The following is a 25,907-nucleotide window of genomic DNA, read 5'->3' on the forward strand; positions in this document are numbered from 1 at the left end:
TGGTAGTTACGACCGCGTAAAGGAAAAACCATAGGTAAAAACACGTTGAATCTAAACAGGTTTTTTACATTGCTATTCGATTTCTGATTAAACCATTCAAATGACGGTCATCTGTCCAAAGTAAAAGTTGGAGAATACAAAATGAAGATTACACTTCTAATGTATCACTTTCCAAAATTTCCACTGCATCCATCTTTTATGGATGCTGACATTTTGAAGCCGGATTTCAGGTGTTTTTTGTATTTTTTATGTAACTGGGACGCGCATTCGGATATTTCGAAAAACCAATTATAGGACTAAAGAACTCGCGATTTCGGATAGTCTGATATGTATATTAAGTATGTAGCCCACACAGCAGCAGAGTAATCTACTGCCAAAGGCCAAAATTTAGTGCGATATTTTTTCTAAAAAACCTATTTTTTGGGTACAGTATTTACAATATCGTTTTGAGTGTGCTGGTACCCCGCGATATTTTAGTTTTTCGACGATCCGGATCATATGAATCACAGATCGTAAAAATCCATCTACTAGAACGGCGGAAATGGCTACTGCAAAAATTGAAAAATTTGCAAAAAATGTTTTTCAAAATATCGCTGACTAATTCGCGTTTTATGTGGATCGTTTCCATTTCAATGAAGAAAGTGAATCATCAATAGCGTTTGTGCGAAAACACCGGTTTGAAAAATTTAGTGGCATGGGAGCTGTATCCGATTTATCCAAAAAATACTGTGTGATGCTACATCCACGGTTCTTGATGGATTTTATTGAAATATGTTTAGATCGATGTATTTTTTCACGGTTGATAGTGAAATCGGATGCGCATTAAAAGTGTATGCACTTTGTGCAAAATATAAGCGTAATACAGTTTGTTGCACACTAAACTGCAGACGATGCTACATCTTAGCGGCCAAAGTAAATCCTGGCAAATGTGTACAAATTAAAAGAGAAGAATTCGCTGTATTGGTAAACCGCATGCGCATCAAGTGATTTTGAGGATTTCGCGATTTACACGCATTTCAAAATGAACATTACCCGATACAATTTTATTTCAAGATTATACCCCATTTAATGGAATCCAACATTTATTTGAAAGATATCCATATCTTCTGCTAGATGTTAGCGTGTTTTCGAGAAGTGATTAGAATAAAAAATGTGATTTATTGCGTGGAATTTAACTAAAATAGAAGAAAAACTCCGACCTATTTTTCTTACATTTTGTTCAACTAACTCACAAAATAAATTTTAATAAATATTTTCTCTTACAAAAATTTTATAAATTTCCTCAATATATATTTTTTGTTTTTTGCTATAATATGCAAACCGCTAAACGGATTTGTATAGTTTTGGTTTCATTTGAATCTTCGCGATGTTTAGATTACGTACATATTTTTTATATATTTTTCAGATCCATCAACAGCTTGAATTTTATTAGAACAAGTTGTAAACTACCAATTGTTTTGAATGCTTTCCTAATTTCCGCGAAAATTTACAACTTTTTCACTAAAGTTATGGGACCTCAGTAACCATATAGTATGTAGGGAGCCCCTAATTAAGAGAGTTTCTCAATATAATGATTAGAGTCTTTTAAAGATTTTTTTCTTTTTATCAGAATTGAAACCGCCATAACTTTTGCGCGCAACAACCAAAATTAGTATCTCGAACAGATTTAAGAATGGGATTTTTTTCCCAATGTATGTACCAAAAATCATTCATGTAGCTTAAAAAAAAAATTTTAATTTTTTTTTTATGGAAAACTAAAAAATTTTGTCTTTTCTTCATATACCCTTCATAGCCTAAAGGCTGAGGGTATAAAAACGAGTAAGAAAAGTCTATAGTCGGACGGAGCCGACCATGGGATACCCTATACCACTATCCCTAGACAATCGCTCTCCACGGAACTTCTTTTCAATGATTGTGAAAATTTAATTATCAAATATCAGAGATGTAATGTTTAATACTTATGACCAAAACCAAAAAGTTATTTAGCATGACAAAGACATTTTTGTAGCAGGAAAGGAAAATTAGTTCACACAAACTAAAATGTAATGAAACCCACTTATGTAGTACTACTACTTCCGTTGTTTAACCGCTACGTTATTGAAATTTTTACCAATTTCACACAAAAGTTTCAGTCCATTTAACCCGCTAAGTATTATCTGATCTTCACGTTGGTTTGTACGCTTCTTCATCATCATAAACTCAAACTTTGTTTAAAATTTTGCGGGTTATTATTTTGACCTACAGAGCCGCTACAAAATTGGTTAAAATTTTGTTCTTGGTCCATTTCATCCCCTGAACATTTCACGATCATCACCAAAAACTAATCATTTCTATTCAGGCCCGAACCCAATCTCCTCAAAAAAATTATTACAATCGGTTCATAATTGCGGCCTTAAGCTTGTTTACAATTTTCAATGGACGGACACACATCGCTAAATCGCTTTATCTCGTCGAGATATGAATTTTGGCATACCAGATAAGGGGTCTAGGACGAATATTTCGTGGTGTTGGTGGTGTTGCGAAATATATATGTCCTCAAGGAATTAAAATATCGACCAAAAATAAAATTTTTATATTTTTCATACAAAAATAATGGTCCATTTCACCCGCTAAAGAATATCAGATCATCATTCAAAATTGTAGGCATCTGTTCAGACCTATACTCTTACCCGGTGCAAAATTTCGTGGCTATTGATGTATAATTGCGACTTCTAGCGAGTTTATTATTACACTACAAACAAATAACGGGATATATTAGGCTGTTACTCTGTTATCTGATCATGCACACCAACGTAATTGGCATCAATTGAAAGGTCAAGCGTTCCATTTTCACGAATATCTCACTTGTCCGGAATGTCACTTCCAGGAATTAAGATATAAGCTGTATATTTAAAATTTTCACAATTTTCACACAAAAGTTTTGGTCCATTTAACCCTCTAAATATTATCCTATCGTCATCTCAAATTGCAAGCTTCTTCTTTGTGATATACTCTTACCTTATTTAAAATTACGCGTTGATCGGACTATTATTGAGACCTGCAGAGCCGCTAAAAAATTGGATAAATATTATGTTTTTGGTCCATTTCACCCGCTAAATATTTCACGATCATCACCAATAAGAGTAGGGATCTATTCTGATCTGAACCCGACCTCCATACAGAATTTCGTGACGATCGGTCCATAATTGCGGCCTGGAGCGTGTTTACAATTTATAATGGACAGACGGACGGACGGACGGACTGACGGACGGACACACATCTCAAAATCGCTTTATCTCGTCGAGATATGAAGATTGGTATACCACATTGGGGGTCTCCGACGAATATTTCGCGGTGTTACATGAATTTTTACCAAAACAAACTGATAATACCCTTTTCCATATTGTGGTATAGGGTATAAAAATCTAAACAATTGTTGAAAAAATCCACACCTTGGCTTCTCGATTAAACGAATAAAACAAGAATAAACTTTAAACAGTACACAGAAATAAAATACCATATAAATTGTATTGTTTTTAATTATGAAAACAACGGCAATAACTATGTACATACATCCCGATGGCTTCAGGTAGCTGGGCAAAGCTGAGTGGTGGATAATTGTGGAAATAATAACACATTTTTGATATTTCCTCTTTACAATGACCATTGACAATGATTAAGGTCGTTAAAATCTCGCTTTACTGTTCTATCTTACAGAAACTTTCTCATACCTAGGCCGTTTGCGTTTTTTTTTGTAAACAATTTATATATCTTCATTAACATTTAACCACAACACTTTAATTTTTCCCCGTCCTCAGTGCAAATAAGGACTGGCAAAGGTTGTTGTTGGTGGTGTCATAAAATCCCTTTGTAGAAACAACAATAACAAATTGTATTAAAAAAGCAAGAGTAAGAGATATAAGCGATACGGCTAGGCCAATTTCACGTATTTTTTGTGGTAATCTGTTTATGGTTTTTTATTTTTACACCACACTGGCAGCTGAATAACGTTAAGGGAGAAGAACTGGAATGACTGGCCAATGGTTGAGATGAGTGGTTAGTTGGTCAATGAAGCGACCATTTGTTGTTGGTTTAGTCATTTTTAGCACATTAAAGTCTATAAGGCTTTGTTTTTCCCGACATGGCTCAGAAACCTTAAAAAAACGCTACACAAGCCATGTAGAGATGAAGGCAAAGACGAACAAACAAACTAAAAAAGAGCTTCAATTGTGAAGTCATGTTCTTCTATTTATTTAGACTTTATTTTATATATTTTTTGAGAGCTTTATATGTGTGTGGATACTTTGTTAGTGTGTGAGTTTTTTCCGCGCCTTGAATGATGTTACACTTTGAGTTACATGCCTGTGTGGTTGCTTTGCTTGCATGGTTGGTTATTTACAATATATGCAATCATTCATCCGACCAGCCATCCCTTTATCTATCTATCACATTTACAACACTTGAGAAAAATTGAACAATAGTTTGCAATTCTTATGGGATTTATTTTCTTCAATTGCTTTTCTTTTTTGCTAGCCTGACTGGCCGGCCTGCCTGACTCGATGCCCATATTTTCACACTTTCTTAAAGTGGAGCAAATTTGTTTGATCACGCCGCACAAGGAACCAACAAACCAACCAAGACACACACCAATATATGTCATATTGAATAAAGAAGAAAGAGAAAGAAATATGTTAAAACCAAACCGCCAAAGGCAAATAAAATTGTAAGAATATGAGTTAAAAAATACCATAAAGAAGACAAGACATTTATGATGATGACATTGACCCAGTGTTAGAGCTTTTGCTAACGACAATCTTAACAGTCTTAACATTTATTTAAAAACGACAAACAGAATGAAGTACAAAATTGTAGCTCTTTTCCAACCATCCATAAAATTATACAAATGGAATAATAGATGATCTTGATGATGGGTACGTGTGATTAATTGTCATTGCTAATACGCTATGTCGAAACATTGTATTACCACATATTACTTGGTATTACAATGTTGAAATGGTAAAGTGGATAAGTAGAGACAATGTGTATAGCCACACATTAGGAGAGTTCCTTACAAAGAATTTTCATAACCCTCAATTATACCACAAAGCGTGGAATTTAAAAGTAAATTTTTCCAATGCCCAAAACGTGAATTTTTAAAAATTATTTTTTCAAGGACTCTTAAACCCGGAAACGTAAATTTTTTAAGATTACTTTTTGAAGGATTCTTAGAACCCAAAACGTGTTTTAAGAATCCTTCCACCACAAAACGAGATTTTTTAAAGAATATCTATCAAGAACCCTTGGACAACAAAAAATTGATTTTTCAGGAATTTTTTTCCGCAACGAAAAAACTTTTCAGCGTGGATTTTTAAGGAATATCTTTCAAGCATCAAGTGACCTTTTATGTATGAGGATAGAAAGCTTACACACAAAATATGTAGATACATTTAAAATCCTCCTCGGTTTGACAATGGACCCGAGAAGTGAGGTAGAAAATACCAATTTAGGAATTGTCAAGCATAAAGTCCATAAAAAGTTGTCATTACGACGGGCCAGCAACGCGGACCGGGGCCTGCTAGTTATTAAAAATTCTTTAATGTATTTCCACTGTTACTTTTGTATACCCTCCACCATAGTATGGAGGGTATATTAAGTTTGTTTTTCCGTTTGTAACGCATTGAAATACTCATTTGCGACTATAAAGTATATATATTCTTGATCAGGGTAAAATTCTAAGTCGATCTGAGCACGTCCGTCCGCCCGTCCGTCCGTCTGTGGTAATCACTCTAGCATCCACAAAAATGGAGATAGGACGCTGAAATTTTGGGAAAATGCGTCTTTTGTTTGCAGGCAGGTCAAGTTCGATGATGGGCTATATCGGTCCACGTTTTGGTATAGCCCCCATATAACGGTACCCCCCGATTTGCGGTATTTTGACGTTTTTAGCTACATTTTTAGACCGATTTAGCTATAATTTAACATTTAGGGTTCTTAAGTATCAATAAACTTATATAACAAAAGTTGTGGACATAGGTCCACCTTTTGGTATAGCCCCCATATAACGGTACCCCCCGATTTACGGTATTTTGACGGTTTTAGCTACATTTTCAGACCAATTTGGCTACAATTTGACATTTAGGGTTCCCAAGTGTCAATAAACATATATAACAAAACTTGTGGACATAGGTCCACGTTTTGGTATAGCCCCCATATAACGGTACCCCCCGATTTGCGGTATTTTGACGTTTTTAGCAACATTTTCAGACCGATTTAGCTATAATTTGACATTTAGGGTTCTTAAGTATCAATAAACATATATAACAAAAGTTGTGGACATAAGTCCACGTTTTGGTATAGCCCCCATATAACGGTACCCCCCGATATACGGTATTTTGACGTTTTTAGCTACATTATCAGACCGATGTAGCTATAATTTGACATTTAGGGTTCTTAAGTATTAATAAACTTATATAGCAAAAGTTGTGGACATAGGTCCACGTTTTGGTATAGCCCCCATATAACGGTACCCCCCGATTTGTGGTATTTTGACGTTTTTAGCTACATTAGCTAACAAAAGTTGTGGACATAGTTATTTAACATAACTTGTGGACATAGGTCCACGTTTTGGTATAGCCCCCATATAACGGTACCCCCCGATTTGCGGTATTTTTACGTTTGTAGCTACATTTTCAGACCGATATGGCTATAATTTGACATTTAGGGTTCTTAAGTGTAACTAAGCTTATATAACAAACGTTGTGGACCTAGGTCCACGTGTTGGTATAGCCCCCATATAACGGTACCCCCGATTTACGACATTTTGACGTTTTTATCTACATTTTCAGACCGATTTAGTTATCAATTGACATTTAGGGTTCTTAAATGTCAATAAACTTATATAACTAGTGGACATAGGTCCATGTTTTGGAATAGCCCCCATATAACGTTACCGCCCGATTTCAGGTATTTTGAGAATTTTTCCAACAAGTTTTAACCGAATTATCTGTAATTTGAACATTTGACATTTGAAATTCTTAGTGGTCACCACACCTCTCCACTAAAAATTGTCAAGAAAGCCCCCATATAACGGTACCTCCCGATTTTCAGTAATTTGATGATTTTAGCTACAATATTAAACCGAACTAGCAGTAATTTGACATTTGAAGTTCTTAGTGGTCACAACACCTCTCCATCAAAAATTGTCAACATAGGTCCATGTTCGGATATAGCTCCCATGTAACGGTACCTCCCAATTTTCAGTAATTTGGCCATTTTAGCTACAATTTTTAACAGAACTAACTGTAATTTGACATTTGAAGGTTGTAGTGGTCACCACGCATCTGCATCAACAATTTTCAACATAGCCCCAATATAACGATACTTCCCGATTTTCGGTACTTTGAGGATTTTACTTAAAATGTTTAACCGAACGTAGGTCCATGTTTTTGTATAGCCCCAAAACAAACCTCCCGATTTTCCGTACCTTAGCTTTATTTTTGGACGAACTTTCTGTAATTTGAAATTTAAAAGTCAACAAAAATTCTGCACAAAAATTGTTCATTTAAGTTCATATTTTCGTATAGCCCAGATACCTCCTAACTAGCTGTTAATGACATTTGAAGTACCCACGTTATGTACCAATTTTCGGTATTTTCAGGATTCTAGCTACAATTTTTAACCGAATTAGGAGTTATTTGACATTAAAGGCTCCCATCAAAAACTGTCAACATAGACCCATGTTTTATTATAACCCCTATATAACAGTACCTCCCAATTTCTAGCCCACCAAAAATTGTAAACAGTTAGATGTAGGCACCATAAAAAAGGGCCTCCCGAATGAAGCATTTTATGTACATTATCTGACATTTTAACGTACTCACTTAAAGTTGGGGACAGAAATGATTATTTTATGGTGGAGGGTATGAAAAGTTCGGCCCGGCCGAATTTAATGCTTTTTTACTTGTTATATACTTTTCTCGATTATAACCATGTGTCAGTACTAAAATAATTCTAATTTGATCTTTATTTAGATCAATTATTAAAAAGTCCCGAAAAGAAATATCCCCATAAAACCACAAAAATCTTTCTAATATTCCACAATACTTTATTTAGAAGTGGCACTCTCTACCATCAATTCATGAACAATTAAGTCCCCAAAATCCCTGTGACAATAACAAAATCACACTCAACAACATGCATGTCTACAAAGTTAAGGTCATTCGGAAACAACATAAAAAAATTGTCTCAAAACAAGCAGCCACCAATACCACAAAACTAGCCATACATACACCACGACGAAAGAGGAAGAATCAAGCAGTAGTTCTAATAAATTGTATTTCTGCCAAAAAGAACTTTTGCCCCCTTTCGACGCGACAAAACTACATGCCTTGTCCGATTGCCTCATCTTCTTCTTGTACAGTCGTATATAAACAGTTACAAAGACTCTGGCTCAACATAGGAATTTACGACCTTATAAAGAAGAAGAGGAAAAAATAACCAACAAACACACTTACATACTTAATAATCCATTATATCACTAAATAATACGATGCGTAGCAACCACAAACCAGTGAACAAACAACCAGCCAGGGAACTAACCAACTCAACTAGAAATCTTCTAATGGGGTCTTTTAGTTTACGACCACTAGTTAAAATTCCAAAGTTATGTTCATTTAGTTTTGTTTTCTTGTTGTTCTTCGTTTTATTTACTTCGGCTTAGTTTTGAATACAAAAAAAAAAAGTTATCTAAAGAAGAGATATCAGATATTTTAGGCATTCCCTCGCAGATTATTGATAGATGTTAATAATAAGATGTTGTTGTAAAACGATGAGTGGTAGGTGTTATTTAATATAATAAAAGTTTACAATCACCAGAAAAAGGAATGATTTTATGATCCATAACGATGATTGACGTATAGGCTAAAGCGACCATAAATTTATGGCGAATGTAAAGGTTCATGGGGTTTGCCAAAAATATTTGCGTTTATTTTTAAACAATACATATTTAAATTTCAAAAACTATCGTTTTATTATTATTTCAAAATTACAACCTGTAAATATTTTACTTCTCGTAATAAATTGCGTATTAACAGGTAAGAAAGTATCAGCCGGTGTTGCATACTGATGTATACATCCAGGTTATGACAGTTTTATAGTATAGATATCGTACCAACAAATGTGGTATGACATCTAAATATTTTACTCCTCGTAATAAATTGCTGATTAACAAGTAAGAAAGTATCAGTCGGTGTTGCCTTCATATGTATACATCCAGGACATGATAGTATAGAGAACGTACCAACAAATGTGGTACGATAACTATTATTTCGATTAGGTATATTTTTATCCCCTCAGCCGTATATATTTTGATACTGCCAAATTTGGCCTCATCAAAACAATGGTGATTAGTACCCCTAGAACAAAAAAAGATTTAAATCGGGTTTTTCGACGCAGATATACAATAAGAAAGTGTGAATTTAGATTTTAATCTATGGCCAGGTTGAATAAAAGGCGATATGGCATGCGGTTTCTATGCAAAATCCTAAAAACTTACAAAACCCAAAAAATGTGAACTTTGATCGCGATTTATCTAAAAATCCCTCCAGCATTTTTATACCCTACACCACTATGTGGAAAGGGTATTATAAGTTTGTTTTGGTAAAAATTCATGTAACACCGCGAAATATTCGTCGGAGACCCCCAATGAGGTATACCAATCTTCATATCTCGGCGAGATAAAGCGATTTTGAGATGTGTGTCCGTCCGTGTGTCCGTCTGTCCATTATAAATTGTAATCAAACTCCAGGCCGATCGCCTCGATATTTTAAATAAGGTAAGAGTATATTGCAAAGAAGAAGCTTGCAATTCGAGATGGCGATCAGATAATATTTGGAGGGTTAAATGGACCACAACTTTTGTGTGAAAATTGTGAAAATTTTTAATATACAGCTTATATCTTTTTTCCTGGAAGAGACATTCCGGGCAAGTAAGCTACTATTCCCAGTTTTTGCATTATTGCAAATTACATGGTGCCCTAACGTTTTAATTGTCCAATTGGATTTTTATACATACACTAGCTGACCCGGCCCGCGTTGCTCGCCCGTTTTTGAGGGTCCGGTATAAACATTTACAACTACAACTTTTTTCTACAACGGATTTCTACTACCAACACACCAACCACCAATTACCAATAATAGTATCTGAAATTTCACGTTTTGTTCAAAACAGCTGTGGGGTCACCCGAGACCACTACTTCCCGTTATACTATGAGAATTTGCATTGAAAGCTGTTATTTCGATATTTTGAAGAACTTTGGCTGATTTCCCAATCGATTGTTTTGGAATTTTGGTCAAGTGCCATTTCAAATTATCGGAATTTTACTGTGAAAATTGTGAAGTTGACCGCAATGTCTAACTTATTGAAGCCAGTTTTTATAGCGCTTTTAAAGACGCGCGTACTAACATTACGGATATTATCTGCTATTATACATTTTTGAGAAAAAAAATTGTGGACCGCGATATTTCACTTCCGCGATGATCATTCAGGGTCAGGATAGTAATTACCATAGCATTGCAAACAATTTTTAAACAATAGGTTGAAAAATATCTTCGATTTCACGTTTTGTTAAAAAAATTTGTGTGGGAGGTACCCTGGTCACTCCATTGACCACTATAAAAAGTAGTTAAGAACCTATTCTCAGACCTACAAACTCCACATACAAAATTTCATCAAATTCGGTCCAGCCGTTTCGGAGGAGTTCAAAGCCGAACACCGTGACAGGAGAATTTTATATATATGAAGAAAGGACAAAATTTTTTAGTTTTCCATAAAAAAAAAATTAAAAAATTTTTTTTAAGCTACATGAAAGATTTTTGGTACATAGATTGGGAAAAAAATCCCATTCTTAAATCTGTTCGAGATACTAATTTTGGTTGTTGCGCGCAAAAGTTATGGCGGTTTCAATTCTGATAAAAAGAAAAAAATCTTTAAAAGACTCTAATCATTATATTGAGAAACTCTATTAATTAGGAGCTCCCTACATACTATATGTTTACTGAGGTCCCATAACTTTAGTGAAAAAGTTGTAAATTTTCGCGGAAATTAGGAAAGCATCCAAAACAATTGGTAGTTTACAACTTGTTCTAATAAAATTCAAGCTGTTTATGCATCTGAAAAATATATAAAATATATGTACGCAATCTAAACATCGCGAAGATTCAAATGAAACCAAAACTATACTAATCCGTTTAGCGGTTTGCATATTATAGCAAAAAAACAAAAAATATATTGATGAAATTTGTAAAATTTTTGTAAGAGAAAATATTTATTAAAATTTATTTTGTGAGTTAGTTGAACAAAATGTAAGAAAAATAGGTCGGAGTTTTCCTTCTATTTTAGTTAAATTTCACGCAATAAATCACATTTTTTATTCTAATCACTTCTCGAAAACACGCTAACATCTAGCAGAAGATACGGATATCTTTCAAATAAATGTTGGGTTCCTTTAAATGGGGTATAATCTTGAAATAAAATTGTATCGGGTAATGTTCATTTTGAAATGCGTGTAAATCGCGAAATCCTCAAAATCACTTGATGCGCATGCGGTTTACCAATACAGCGAATTCTTCTTTTTTAATTTGTACACATTTGCCAGGATTTACTTTGGCCGCTAAGATGTAGCATCGTCTGCAGTTTAGTGTGCAACAAACTGTATAACGCTTATATTTTGCACAAAGTACATATACTTTTTATGCGCATCCGATTTCACTATCAACCGTGAAAAAATACATCGATCTAAACATATTTTAATAAAATCCATCAAGAACCGTGGATGTAGCATCACACAGTATTTTTTGGATAAATCGGATACAGCTCCCATGCCACTAAATTTTTCAAACCGCTGTTTTCACACAAACGCGAGTGATGATTCACTTTCTTCATTGAAATGGAAACGATCCACATAAAACGCGAATTAGTCAGCGATATTTTGAAAAACATTTTTCGCACATTTTTCAATTTTTGCAGTAGCCATTTCCGCCGTTCTAGTAGATGGATTTTTACGATCTGCGATTCATATGATCCGGATCGTCGAAAAACTAAAATATCGCGGGGTACCAGCACACTCAAAACGATATTGTAAATACTGTACCCAAAAAATTGGTTTTTTAGAAAAAATATCACACTAAATTTTGGCCTTTGGAAGTAGATTACTCTGCTGCTGTGTGGGCTACATACTCAATATACATATCAGATTATGCGAAATCGCGAGTTCTTTAATCCTATAATTGGTTTTTCGAAATATCCGAATGCGCGTCCCAGTTACATAAAAAATACAAAAAACACCTGAAATCCGGCTTCAAAATGTCAGCATCCATTAAAGGTGGATGCAGTGGAAATTTTGGAAAGTGATACATAAGAAGTGTAATCTTCATTTTGTATTCTCCTACTTTTACTTTGGACAGATGTCCGTCATTTGAATGGTTTAATCAGAAATCGAATAGCAATGTAAAAAACCTGTTTAGCTTCAACATGTTTTTAACTATGTTTTTTCCTTTACGTGGTCGTAACTACCACGTAAATTAAATTTTTTTGCTAAATTTTTGAGCTTTGTACAAAAACATCTAAATTAATCCAGCAATAGTCATAGTTACTGGTAAACTACAATAGTTCGCGTATTATAATAGTGCAAACCTTGGCTTCATGGAAACTAAAAAATTTTGACTTTTCCTCATATATATAGATTGCAGCATGGGTCGCTTTGTCACCTTTTTGCAAAACGATTCCCCAGCCAGGCAAAATCAAATTTTCAACGGTGGCAAAATATCCTTGAGTAAGGTTTGCGACATTTTCTGAGTATTTCAGCCATATAAAACTTCTCTACAAGTGGTGTCTCAGGGCACGCCGTTCGGACTCGGAGATATGCTGTGGGTCCCATATCATTGAGCGAATATGAATCGGGGTACACTCACTCATTGATATGAGAGAAAACCTCCCAGGTGCAAGCGGTTTTCATTTAAAGTTAGTTAAGGCGCATCGTACATGACATTGTTTTATAAAGAGGAGATACAGTCAGTGCGTTGAACCAATTTGAAATTCAATATCTCAAAAATGGTAAAACCTACAAAAATATCATTAAGGTCAATCTTGTAGAGAATTTTCACAGCTAATCACATTTAATTTGGTGCCACCTTGGTACACTGGTATGCACACCTGCTTTGCACGCTGAAGGTCGTGGCTTCCCCGGCTAGGCAACATTCAATTTTCAACGGTGGAAAAATACCCCTCAGTAATGTTGGCGACATTTCCTGAGTATTTCAGCCATGTAAAACTTCTCTACAAGTGGTGTCTTAGGACACACCGCTCGGACTTGGCGATAAACTGTAGGTCCCATATCATTGAGCTAATATGAATCGGGGTGTACTCAATGAGAAGTCTCCCTTGTCCCGCCTGGGATGTTTGTGAAACAATTACAATCACATTTATATGGGGCTTGCGGTTTCGAAGAATAATCGTGAAAACCTAAAAAACCCAAAAATGTGAACTTTGATCGCGATTAATTAAAAAACAAGTAAAACGGTATCAGTCGGCTTTGCCGATAGAGATATATCCTCAGCCTGTGTATATTGAAACAATTTTTTCCCAAAAAAAACGTATGTATGTAGGGTTTTTTTAAATTTTGATTAGGATTAAAGATCAAAAGTTTTGCGTAGGAGATACTAAAAGGAATGGATCTACATTGACCATCATGGAAGCGGATCTCCAGCCTCCACCCTTCGGGCTGTTTGCTCAAGAAGTATGACCTTCCCCCTGAAAAAACTTTTACCATCGTAATTGAGGCAGCGAATGTAAGTTGCTTCAACAAAAATCATAGCAGGTCTTAAAGTGAACTTATCCGAAATTTTGTGTGGGAGGTACCGGATGGAGTAGACAATTATAGTCCATATTTAAACCTGATCTATATCTAGTAAATATATTAGGATGTGTAAAGTATGGACCAATTCGGCCAATCCCTTCAAGAGTTACCGTACGAACAAATTTTCCGAACATTTTTTGGACTTTTGGTGGGGAGGTACCTGAAGGAGTGGACCGATATGACTTATCTTCGAACTTAAACTGTGTTTAGACAAAATATTACTAAGGTCAAATTTTGGACCGAATCGGCAGATCCGTTCGAGAGTTATCTTGCGCTCCAGCCACCTCTCACAGTGCCATAGGGGGTTTGTGCAACTTTCAGGCTATTTTCTCAGGAAGTATGGACTTGCCCCTGATGAAACTTGTACCGTCGTATGGACACTGTGAAAGTTGTAAAAGTTGCTAAAACAAAAATAAATACCACAGAAGACAAAGACAACACCAAACTACAATACTCGAAAAATTACAATAAAAAAAAAAAAATCCCCTGAAGAAGTCGGAAATAAACTGACGAAACGTTGGGAAAAATAATGAATTTACATTAGTTTTATTCATTAAGAAAATCTGACCAAAAAAAGCCCATCTAAAATAAATAAACGAATCGTTACAACCAATTGGTCAAAAACAAAGCAAACTGCAAAATCAAAGCGATTGGAGAGATAAATTGAACTTTTCCGAAATTTTGTATGGGAGGTACCCGAAGAAGTGGACCGATTGAGTCCATATTGATACCGTATTTATGTCTGGTACACATTTTATAAAAGTATTGACCAACTCGCTTACTCCTTTCAAGAGTTATCGTGCGCACAATTTTTCCGAACATTTTCGAACTTTTGTGTGGGAGGTACCGGAAGGAGTGGGCCGATATAGCCCATCTTTGAACTTAAACTAAGTTTGGGCAAAATATTACGAAAGCCAAAATTTGAACCGAAAAAATTTCATCCGTTCGAGAGTTATCGTGCGCTCCAGCCAGCCAGACAGACAGACGGGCGGACGGACATTGCTCAATCGACTCCAAATTGTCTGAGACACATTTCGTCCAAACATACTTGGGGTCTAATACCATTATTTCGATGAGGCACATTTTGCCCGTATGAAAGTATATATACCCTCGTTCTTTTATTTTTCTCATCATACATTATAGTTTCAGAATCTACAAAAACTTTCCAGGATGCAAGAACCTTCCATTTAAAGTTGTTTCAGGCGCACCATGATGTTAGACAATAGTTTCTTTATCTAACTGCTGCATTGATATAAATAACATCAAGTGAGAAGTCTAGAGTTGATTTTAAAGTTTAGTTTTCGTAAGCCTTCCGAATATGCTCTCAGAATTTAAATTACTGTTTAAAAATAAAATTTGGAAAATTTCCTCCCAATTTTTAATTTTGCACGCTAAATACTATCCGATCATTATCAACAATTATTGGCACTATCCTTGACCAAAACTATCACCTATTGCCAACATTTGTCAGTACTGAACTATAACTGCGACCTCCAGCATGATTGAGTTTACACTACCCACAATTAAAACTGAGGGATGCCTGTATATACTAGGCTGTAACTCAGTTATCTGACCACATACATCAACATAATTAGCATTAATGGAAAGTCGAGCGTTACTCTTCTAAATATAACTTACACGGGTTTAACGTAGTTTCCAGGAATAAAGATATAGTGATTTCAATAAAAACTTTACCAATTTTCACGCAAATGTTCTGGTCCATTTAACACGCTAAATAGGGGTCTGACCCGACATCCATACAAAATTTCGTGAAGATTGGTCCATAACTGTGGCCTGTAGCGCGATTAAAATTTTTAATGTGCGGACGGACGGACACTTCTCAAAATCGCTTTATATCGTCGAGATATGAATTTTGGTATACCACGTAGGGGGTCTACGGCGAATATTTCGCGGTGTTACATAAATTTTTCGAAAATCAAATTTATAATACCCTTTCCACATAGTGGTGTAGGGTATAACTAAGCTCTAGACCGCCTGCGTCTACAAAAATAGTCTTATTTGAAGTTAAGCTATCAGTTTTCCAATAGCAATACGTAAGTATCGCCTCAATACTTGTTGTATTGTCTATATGTATTCATAAATGTGTTGTCGAATGAAGTTCTTGTAGTCAGGATTACAACGATATATTTTACCATGCTTGCCTACATAATGACTTTATATCTTTTTTTCGAATAGTCACAAGCTGCGGTTATCTAACTTTCGGTACAGCATTTTATGTTTTCTCTTCATTTTAGAGAAACTATGTTTGTAGTCTCACAGCACTAGGGAACTGCCATGTGGGGCATCATGGCAAAGCGCTTTTCTCCATCTATCTCTCTATCTACAGGATGTTTGTAACTAAAGTTTTATTTATGATTCCATTTTAATTTATACATTTTTCAGTTGGCCTTTACAATTAATTTTGTTCACATCCGTCGGTGTTGCTTTGTTGGAATTCATAACACATTTGTTAAATATTATAAGAAATGTGGTAATGTTTTTAAATTTATGCAGAAGTGTAATGGTTTTTGTACATTTTGTTATTGTTAAAAACTACTAGTTGAATATAAGGTTGGTATGAACAAAATGTGGCTGATAAAACAAATATTCTTTATAAAATTCCACAATTGGAAAATATATTCGCTAACAAGTTTAAAATGTTCTCGCTATGTAAAGAAATTAAAACATAAGTTCAAAAAACACTACGCCAAGTGAAAAATTGAAAAAATAATTTTTAAAAGCTCTACGCCAAGTGAAATAAGAATAATTTTAAAAAACCCTACGCCATGTGGAAAATGGGACAAAATATGTTTTAAAGAATTCACATCAAGGAAACATTTAAAAAAATATCTATAAAAAATAAGGGTAAGTGGAAAAATGGAAACAAATAATTTTTAAAAACTCAACGCCAAGTGGAAAATTAAAAAATAACTTTAAAAAATCCACGTCAAGTATAAAAATTTAAAAAACATTACAAATTTACACCAAGTGGAAAAATTAAAAAAAAATGTTTTTCTAAATCCACGCCAAGTCGAAACTTAAAAAAAAACAAGTGAGCAAAGGCTATAGTCGGGATGGGGCCGACCATGTGATACCCTACACCACTACCCCTGTGCATAAGCTTTTCACTGGTAAACATTTTTTTAGGGAATATAATCCGACTACCACCAAAAATAATATGCCTCTTTCTCTCTGGGACCACCATAAGCAACCAAAATTTCGGGACCATCCAATCAAAATTACGATCTGTAGCTTGATTGCAAAAAATGGAAGAATTGGATGCATTACCGATTATTGTGGTATCTCCCTTGTTTGACCACCTTCGCCAACCTGCTTTACACCAATGTAAAGGTAATATTTTCTTCTTCCATTGACAGGTTTTGCCGTTGGAATACCACTACTAGAAGCCGATATATTCACAAAGAATAAAACTTTGAATTTTTCTCCAAATTAGTTTTTCCCCGTTCCGACCCCTAAATATTATCCGACTATCACCAAAATCAATAGGCTTCTTCCTCTGTGGGGCCCCCATCTACCCCCAAAATTTCGTCACTATCCGATCAAAGTTCCAACTTGTAGCGTGATTACAAAAAATGGAAAAATTGGGTTTATTACTGAATTTTGCAATATCTCGGTTTGCTCACTTACGCCAACATACTTTGCATCAATATAAACGAGATCTTTTCTTCCTTTTGGAATACTCCAACCAGAAGCGGAGATATTCGCATAAGAAAAAACGTTGACTTTCCTCCACATAAGCTTTTCGCTTATTCCGACTCCTGAATATTATCCGACCATCACCAAACTAAATAGGCTTCGTCCTCTGTGGGACCCGCATCCACTCCCAAAAAAGTCGTGACGATCCGGTCAAAATTGCGACCTGTATCGTGATTACAAACAATTCAGAAAATGGGATGCATTACCGACTATTGCGATATCTCTGTTGTTTGAGCAGCTACGACAACCTACCTTACATCTTTGTAAAGGTGATATTTCCTACTTTCCTAGCCAGGTTTTGTTTTTGCTATACCTCTTAAAGAAACAGAGATATTGACTATTAAATAATACGTAGACCTTTTCTCCAAATAAGTTTTTGCCCATTCCCATCATTAAAATCAGTAGGCTTCTTCCTCTGTGGGACCCCCCAAAATTTCGTGACGAACCGATCAAAATTGCGACCTGTAGCGTGATTGCCTACAAGATCGTGTCAGGGATAATGTGCGAACGACTAAAGCCAATGGTCAACGAGATTATTGGACCATACCAATGCGGCTTTAGACCTGGCAAGTCCACCATTGACCAGATATTTACCCTGCGGCAAATCCTGGAGAAGACCCAAGAGATGCAGATCGACACCTACCACCTTTTTGTCGATTATAAAGCAGCCTTCGACAGTCCGCTGCGCTCAAAGGTATTCCAAGCCATGTCTGAATTTGGTATTCCCGCAAAGCTCATCCGGCTTTGTAAAATGACTTTAACTGACACGAGGTCCTCAGTTAAAATAGGAAAGAACCTCTCCGAAGAGTTTGGTACCAAAAGAGGTTTCAGACAAGGAGACAGCCTTTCGTGTGACCTCTTCAACATCCTGCTAGAAAAGGTTATACGAGAGGCAAACGTCAAAAGAAGTGGCACAATCTACACCAATAGTCACATGTTACTTGCTTATGCTGATGATATAGACATCATGGGTCGATCAGTAAAAGAAGTAACTGATACCTTTATAAAGGTCGAAGGAGAATCTGCTAAAGTGGGTCTGGCGGTAAACGGTGAGAAGACCAAGTTGATGGTGTCGACGCGCAATGCGTCCATTGAGCTCGGACCGACTGTGGAAGTTGGTTCCTATAATATTGAGGTAGTAAAAGACTTCGTCTACCTCGGCACCTCCGTCAACACAACAAACGACATCAGTTGTGAAATAAAAAGAAGAATTGTATTGGCCAACAGATGCTACTTTGGATTAAGTAAGCAGTTTAAAAACAAAGCCACATCTCGTCAAACAAAAATAACGCTCTACAAAACACTGATACTACCCGTGCTGATGTATGGCTCCGAAGCCTGGGTACTTGCGCAAGCAGACATGGCAGTGCTTGGTGTGTTTGAGAGAAAAATTCTTCGAAAGATCTACGGACCAATCTGCGTTGACGGTGAATATCGACGTCGCATGAACCATGAGCTGTATCTGCTGTACAACGACATCAATATTGTTAAACGTATCGAGATGCAGCGATTGCGTTGGCTAGGCCATATCATAAGAATGAGCGATGATGAACCCGCTAAAAAGGCGTATGAATACATGCCACATGGCGGTGCACGCAGAATTGGCAGGCCAAGGAATAGATGGCGCAAACAAGTGGATGATGAGATGAAAAGGCGCGGTATTCCAGAGTGCAAAGCAACAATTAGAGAGGAATGGAGATCTCTTCTTAGTTCGGCCTATAGAACAAATGTTCTGTAATGGGCCAGCTAAGTAAGTAAGTAAGCGTGATTTCTAACAAAAAAGAAAAATGCGATGTATTACCTACTATTGCGATATCTCCGTCATTTGGTTACCTAAGCCGACCTAGTTGCATCATTGTAAAGACGGGACCTTCTACTTTCATAGTCAGGCTTTGCTTTTGGAAAGCTTACAACCAAAGCTGTGATATTCGTCAATATAATTAAAATCGCAAAAATGAAAATTAGGGTTTTATTTGCTACTATTGTGATATCTTCGTTGTTTGATCATCTACGAGCACCTATTTTACATCATATAGAAAGGTGATATTTTCTGCTTTAATTGTCAGGTTTTGCTTTTGGTATACCCCATACAGATGCTGAGATATTCGCTTTGGAAAAAAACGTTGTCTTTTTATCCACCTAAGTTTTTTGCCCTTTCCGACCCTAAATATTATCCGACCATCACCAAAATCAAATCAATCTTCCCCTCCGGGACCCCCATCAACATGCAAAATTTCGTGACGATCCGATCAAAATTGCGACCTGTAGCGTGATTACAAGGTTTAGATGGACAGACGGACGGACGGACGGACACACATAGCCAGATCGACTCAGCTCGTCGAGACATTCATTTTGGTATATATAAGTATGGGTCTACGACCATTATTTCGATGCGTTACAAACTTTTTGGCCAAAACCAACTTATAATACCCACCCCACATAGTGGTGTAGGGTATAATTAGAAAAGCAACCCCGAGTGAAAGAATTAAAAAAAAAACATCTTTATGAAATCCACGATTAGTGGAACAATTCAGAAAATTTCATTTTACAAATATACAAAATTAAGCTAATATGTGTTTAATGATCACATTAGCAACTAATTTTTATTGCTTTTTGTTCGTTGCTAAGGAAAATTTCGCTAAGCCCCCCAAATGAGGAACATGGTTGCGTATGTTTAACAAATTGATAAATTAGTAATTCGTATACGCCCTGGCTACCACTCAATTGGCCACTACTGGGTGTAGCATATAATGCTTTTCTTTTTGTTCGTAGGCTAAGTAAACGCCCAGCTTTAGCTAATATACATATCATGTAATATGTATGTGTGTGTGTGTCAACGCTGAACAAAAACACACCAGAATGTTTTTGTGAGGAATTGTGAATATTTGTTATTTATAAAGAGCCTAATAAAAGAATTTTGTCCCAACATATTATTATTTTTGATTTAAAACAAGAATATTATGAAAGTTTAAAGGAAAACAGCAAAAATTAAATATTTTTATAAATAACTTACTAATGTATAAGTGAATTTAAATTGATGTCATAAAACACATAAGCAGAAAAACAAATACCATAATATTTGGAACAAAAATCGAAAGAACATCCTTTTAAACATAATTTGTAATTGTTGTATTTGTTTGTGGCCATAACCACAAATAGAATAATTTGTTTATGGCTAATTTCCTATTTAATTTATTGGAATTTAATAAGGTAAATGAGTTATAAATTAAATATGTGTAAAAATAGTGTAATTAGTTTTAATTTGGAATTTTGTATCTTATGTACATTAGGACATATTAAACATATTTAAAAATTTTGGAAAATGGAAACCCACACCAACCTATCTCTTTCACATAGCTTTATCCTTCCTGTACAGAGAATACCATTGTGTTCCCGTACTAAAAAAACTTTGCCTCTCCACGCAGATATGTTGAGGTGACACCCTGTTGCAGTTTTCAGGTTGGTGTTTTAACATCATTGCACTTATATTTGCGAACCACCGATCTATCGTGTTATACATATGTGTTCAACAAGGTCTCTTGGTCTGCCGGGTAAGGACTTTTGGACCTTGTTCATGCATCTCAGTTTCTCGCAGATAGCTGTGGCATGCGCCGACAACATTAACAGACTGTCGAATGTTACCCCTTCAATCTTGATATTCGGAATTATGTTTCCATCGACTAGGACATTCAACTCTACGCTCATCTCTGCAGTTCATGTGGTGTACAGAGTGGCCGTATACAAACCCAGCAAAAAGTTTGCCTCCAAAGAGGCAGTTAAATCACATGTACAAGTGATTTGGAAGTGCATCAAATTATGCGTTTTTACTCATTCCTTTACAAGAGCGTGACCCCGGAGGCACTCCATTGCACTACATTTTAACTAACCCTTTGGCATGGCATTTTAACTGACCCTTTGGCACTGCATTTTAACTATCCCTTTTGCATTGCATTTTATCCGTGCGGAGTTGTTTTTTTTTCATTTTTTTTTCTCCCATCGGACGCCTCCCCAGGTGGTGGATAGGGGAACGCAAGTCAGATATGGAGGGTACCGCAAAAATAAAATATGAGGGGAGAACCAAAAAACAAAAAATGTAGAAGGCAGCGTCTGACCAAGAATTGGCGGCTACAAACAGCGTCTGTACTTCATAGGAGCGGCTGAATGCAAGAGGAAAACTATAAACCCTTTAGAAGGCAACGGGAAACCACTAAAGTAAATACCCTAGAAAATAATACAAATGCAATGAATAAAACAAATAACACACGGCCCTCAGTCTCCGGCCAATCGAGGGTGCTAAGAATCCCCGGAGGTAAAACCAAATTCAATATCGGAACCTGGAATGTAAGAAGTCTCTATGAAGCTGGAAAATTAGCTAATACGGTATCCGAGATGGACAGACTTAACATAGATATTCTTGGCGTATGTGAAACCTGGTGGCCAGACAGCGGCGATATATGTACTCGAAATGCTAAAATGTACTACTCAGGAAATCTCACAAACAATCACAGAAATGGTGTTGGAGTAATATTGAAACAAAATATAGCAACATATGTTAAAGGGGGGTTCATCCCAAAATCTGACAGAGCTATGCTTATAAAGCTGGAAACCAAACCAATTAATATAAACATCATACAGGTATATGCTCCAACTGCCGACAAAAGCAAAGAAGAAATATAAACATTTTATAAAGACATTGAAGATTTGATGAAATTAACAAAACCCCACGAAATTACTATTGTACAAGGTGATTTTAATTCAAAAATTGGCAAAGGAAATGTTCCCGGTATAACAGGGCCATATGGATTAGGAGAACGAAATGAAAGAGGGGACCGTTTGATTCAGTTCTGCCAAGAATTTAACCTCAAAGTGACAAACACGATGTTCAGCCTTCCAGCGAGAAGATTATACACCTGGAAATCGCCGCAGGATAGACCAGGAAACATCGTACGTAATCAAATAGACTACATACTAATAAATCGGCGCTTTAGCTCGTCAGTAGTAAAAACCTCAACATATCCTGGGGCAGACGTCCCATCAGACCATATTCTTCTAATAATGAAGCTCAAGATAAAACTATCTGCCGTTCCCAAGAAAAAGACTTGGAAAAGGCTAAATACAGAACTACTAGGAGATCCCAGAATTAAAGCGAGTGTAAAAGAGAAGATAAACGAGGAACTATCTAATGTTAATAGCAAAAAATACAATGAAATCAATCTCTGAAAAAAGCCTTGGCAAAAGCAAGAAGTCCAATAAAAATAATTGGATGACAAACGAAATACTGAAATTAATGGATGAGCGACGCAAACACAAAAATCAGAATTACGAATTGTATTACAACATCAATAAGGAAATAAAAGCGGAAATCAGAATTGCCAAAAACAAACAACTGAATTTGCAATGCCAAGAGATCGAAAAGCTCCAAAGTTTACACGACGATTTTAATCTTCATAAAAAATTAAAAGAAGCAGCGGGAGTATTTAAAAAAGAAACCCAACTGTCTTATACAATAATGACAACAAACCAATAATATCAATAGAGGACAAAAAGAAAGTATGGAAAGAATATATTCAACAACTGTTCACAGATAATAATCGATCAGACAACAGTGAACAAATACAATTGCCACTTTCAGGAACCCGTATAACAAGAGATGAAATAGAGTCCGCTATAACATCACTTAAGGACAATAAATCACCGGGTCCTGATGAGATTCCATCAGAAATATTAAAACTTATAGATTCCAACAATGTCGACTTACTAACAATACTATTTAACGAGATTTATGAGACAGGAATATATCCTCAAGATTGGTTAAAATCAACTTTCGTAACCATACCCAAGAAAAGCTACGCCAAACCATGTAATGATTACAGGCTAATAAGTCTTATGAGCCACGCTTTAAAAATATTCCACAGGATAATCCACAAGAGAATTTATGAAAAATGCTAAAAATATATGGGCATATCTCAATTTGGTTTTAGAGAAGGTATGGGTACTCGTGAAGCTTTACTCTCCTTACAAATAATTATTCAAAAATGCCGAGAAGTGCAGAAAGATGTTTTCTTATGTTTTGTCGACTATGAAAAAGCGTTCGACAAGGTACAACACGACAAACTAATTGATATCCTGAAATTAATTGGTATTGACAGCAAAGAAATCAGATGTATCAAAAATCTATATTGGTACCAATCCGCACAAATTGAAATCGATGGAGATATAACGGAACCTATTCTTATATCAAGAGGCGTAAGACAAGGATGTATATTGTCTCCACTGTTATTCAATATCTACTCCGAAAAAATTTTTAAAGAATCCATCAACAAAACGTCCAAAGGCATATTCATTGGTGGTAGATACATTAATAACATACGATATGCTGATGATACTACTATATTAGCTGACAGTATCTCACAACTACAAGAATTAATGGACAAATTGGTAACATGCAGTAACAAATATGGCCTAAATATAAACACAAAGAAAACAAAATATATGATTGTGAGCAGGAGAAATAGCCACAACAACATTTCCCTAAAAATACAAAACTTCTCAATTGAAAGAGTCCAAAACATTAAATATCTTGGAATAGACATAAATGACGAATGGAATTGCTCCAAAGAAATAAGAAGGCGGTCATATCATGAGAAATTCAAAATGCAAAATACTGCAAGATATCTTAAAATCAAAAATAGAAGGTAAAAATCCTAAAGGCCGAAAAGAATTATGTTGGATTGCGAATATTCAAGAATGGACAGGATTTCGAGATGTTGGATACCTACTAAGTGCTGCCAGAAGTAGGGACATATTTGCTGATATTGTAAACAATATATGAATTTATCTAATATTTTTATTTAAAATCGAATTTTTTATTGTAATTGTATTGATCGCTAAAATTCGTATGACGAATAGGCAAATAAAGAAGAAGATGTGTGCAAGCCATTGCAAAATATCCCACAACAAATAAAATGCATTTATTATTTGCGTAAAACAAAAATATTAAGAACTTTATTACATTAACACAAATTATGAAAATTCTCCATGGAATTCAATCGCAATCATGCGTGTTTCCTACGCTCTGCATTTAATCCAAGCTGAGCTGTTTTTGCTTAATCTGCCAAATGGGTTTCATATTGTCTTCCTATCACCAGCTAAGATTTCAACATTTACTCCAAGAGCACTCCATTGGGAAATGTTCTTATCGTGAGTTACCGCAAAAATGTTCGCAATAATTTTATTTTATAACAAAATTTTGGATATGTTATTTTTTTTGGAAATTTTATGCCGCTGCCTGTAGAGATGTACAAACTGATTTATGTATTTGTAGGGATCTCTAACAACTGCTAATAAAATGTAGCGAACGGATTGTCTATTTAAAGACTCCGTTTGGACTGCATCCGGATGCTGTTAAATTGTGAGGAATTGTAGTGTCTTTTTCACGACTCCGTTTGAACTGCATCAAAACATACCGTGAAAGAACTAGTCCACATTGCACTACTTCCAATTTATTTTGCTGGGTAGTAATACACAAGTCGACTGGTTAATAAACATTTTTTGTATAGGTTTAACCCCCAGTTTATGGGCCTGTTTATGTATGGGGGTATGTATTTCGAAACGAAAATGTGTGCGCATGAAAGACACCCAAACTTTAGTTTTTGAAATATTATTTCATTTGCTTTTGCTTCAAAACAAAAAACAAATTTGAAATACACACTCAAATTTGGTAGTTTTTCTTCCGCATTCGTTTTCTTATCGACATACATAAACAGGCCCTTACAATTGGTTTTTCCAATTACAAATTAAATGTTTTGAATTTGCAAGGGAAAAATTCGAGTTTCAAATGTAATTATTCGGACTACAATTGAAATGGAAACCTTTAGTTACACATCTAAAAAATGTAATTCGGAATACTGCTGGGGCCAATCTTGGGTATAATCGTTACTACATTAAGACCTGCCCAACATGTGATTGTTAGCGGATTTCAAACTTATGACCACGGTACATTAGAAGCAAGGCACTCAGGCTTAAAACATTTCTGGTAAAAGACTAAAAGGCAAAGGGAAACCTAGTTCGAATTTGGCTCGAGCGTTCCATATCCTAGGCAAGAAAGATTGTCACTTATGTACCGAGGCATTGTCTCCAATCAAAATTTAATCAAATCAACTAGACTCTCACATAAATTTCGACAATTGACAAATAAATAGACAAATACTTGGACAACCTAATTTAATCTAAATATTTAGTTCTGTATCATAGATATTTTAGGTGTAAAAACATAACAAATTGTTCAATAAATGTTTTT

At 35.5% G+C, this 25,907-nt stretch overlaps 1 long non-coding RNA gene across 9 annotated transcripts in view; it reads left to right on the forward strand.

Moving 5' to 3' along the window:
• The window catches only part of LOC141390484 (uncharacterized), a 310,744-nt gene that overhangs the window by 249,272 nt on the left and 35,565 nt on the right, over window positions 1–25,907 (forward strand). The gene's annotated exons all lie outside the window — the stretch shown is intronic.

Source organism: Musca autumnalis, unplaced genomic scaffold (assembly GCF_047663935.1).
Source record: "Musca autumnalis isolate F117 unplaced genomic scaffold, ASM4766393v1 scaffold_1, whole genome shotgun sequence".
Lineage (NCBI taxonomy): Eukaryota > Metazoa > Arthropoda > Insecta > Diptera > Muscidae > Musca > Musca autumnalis.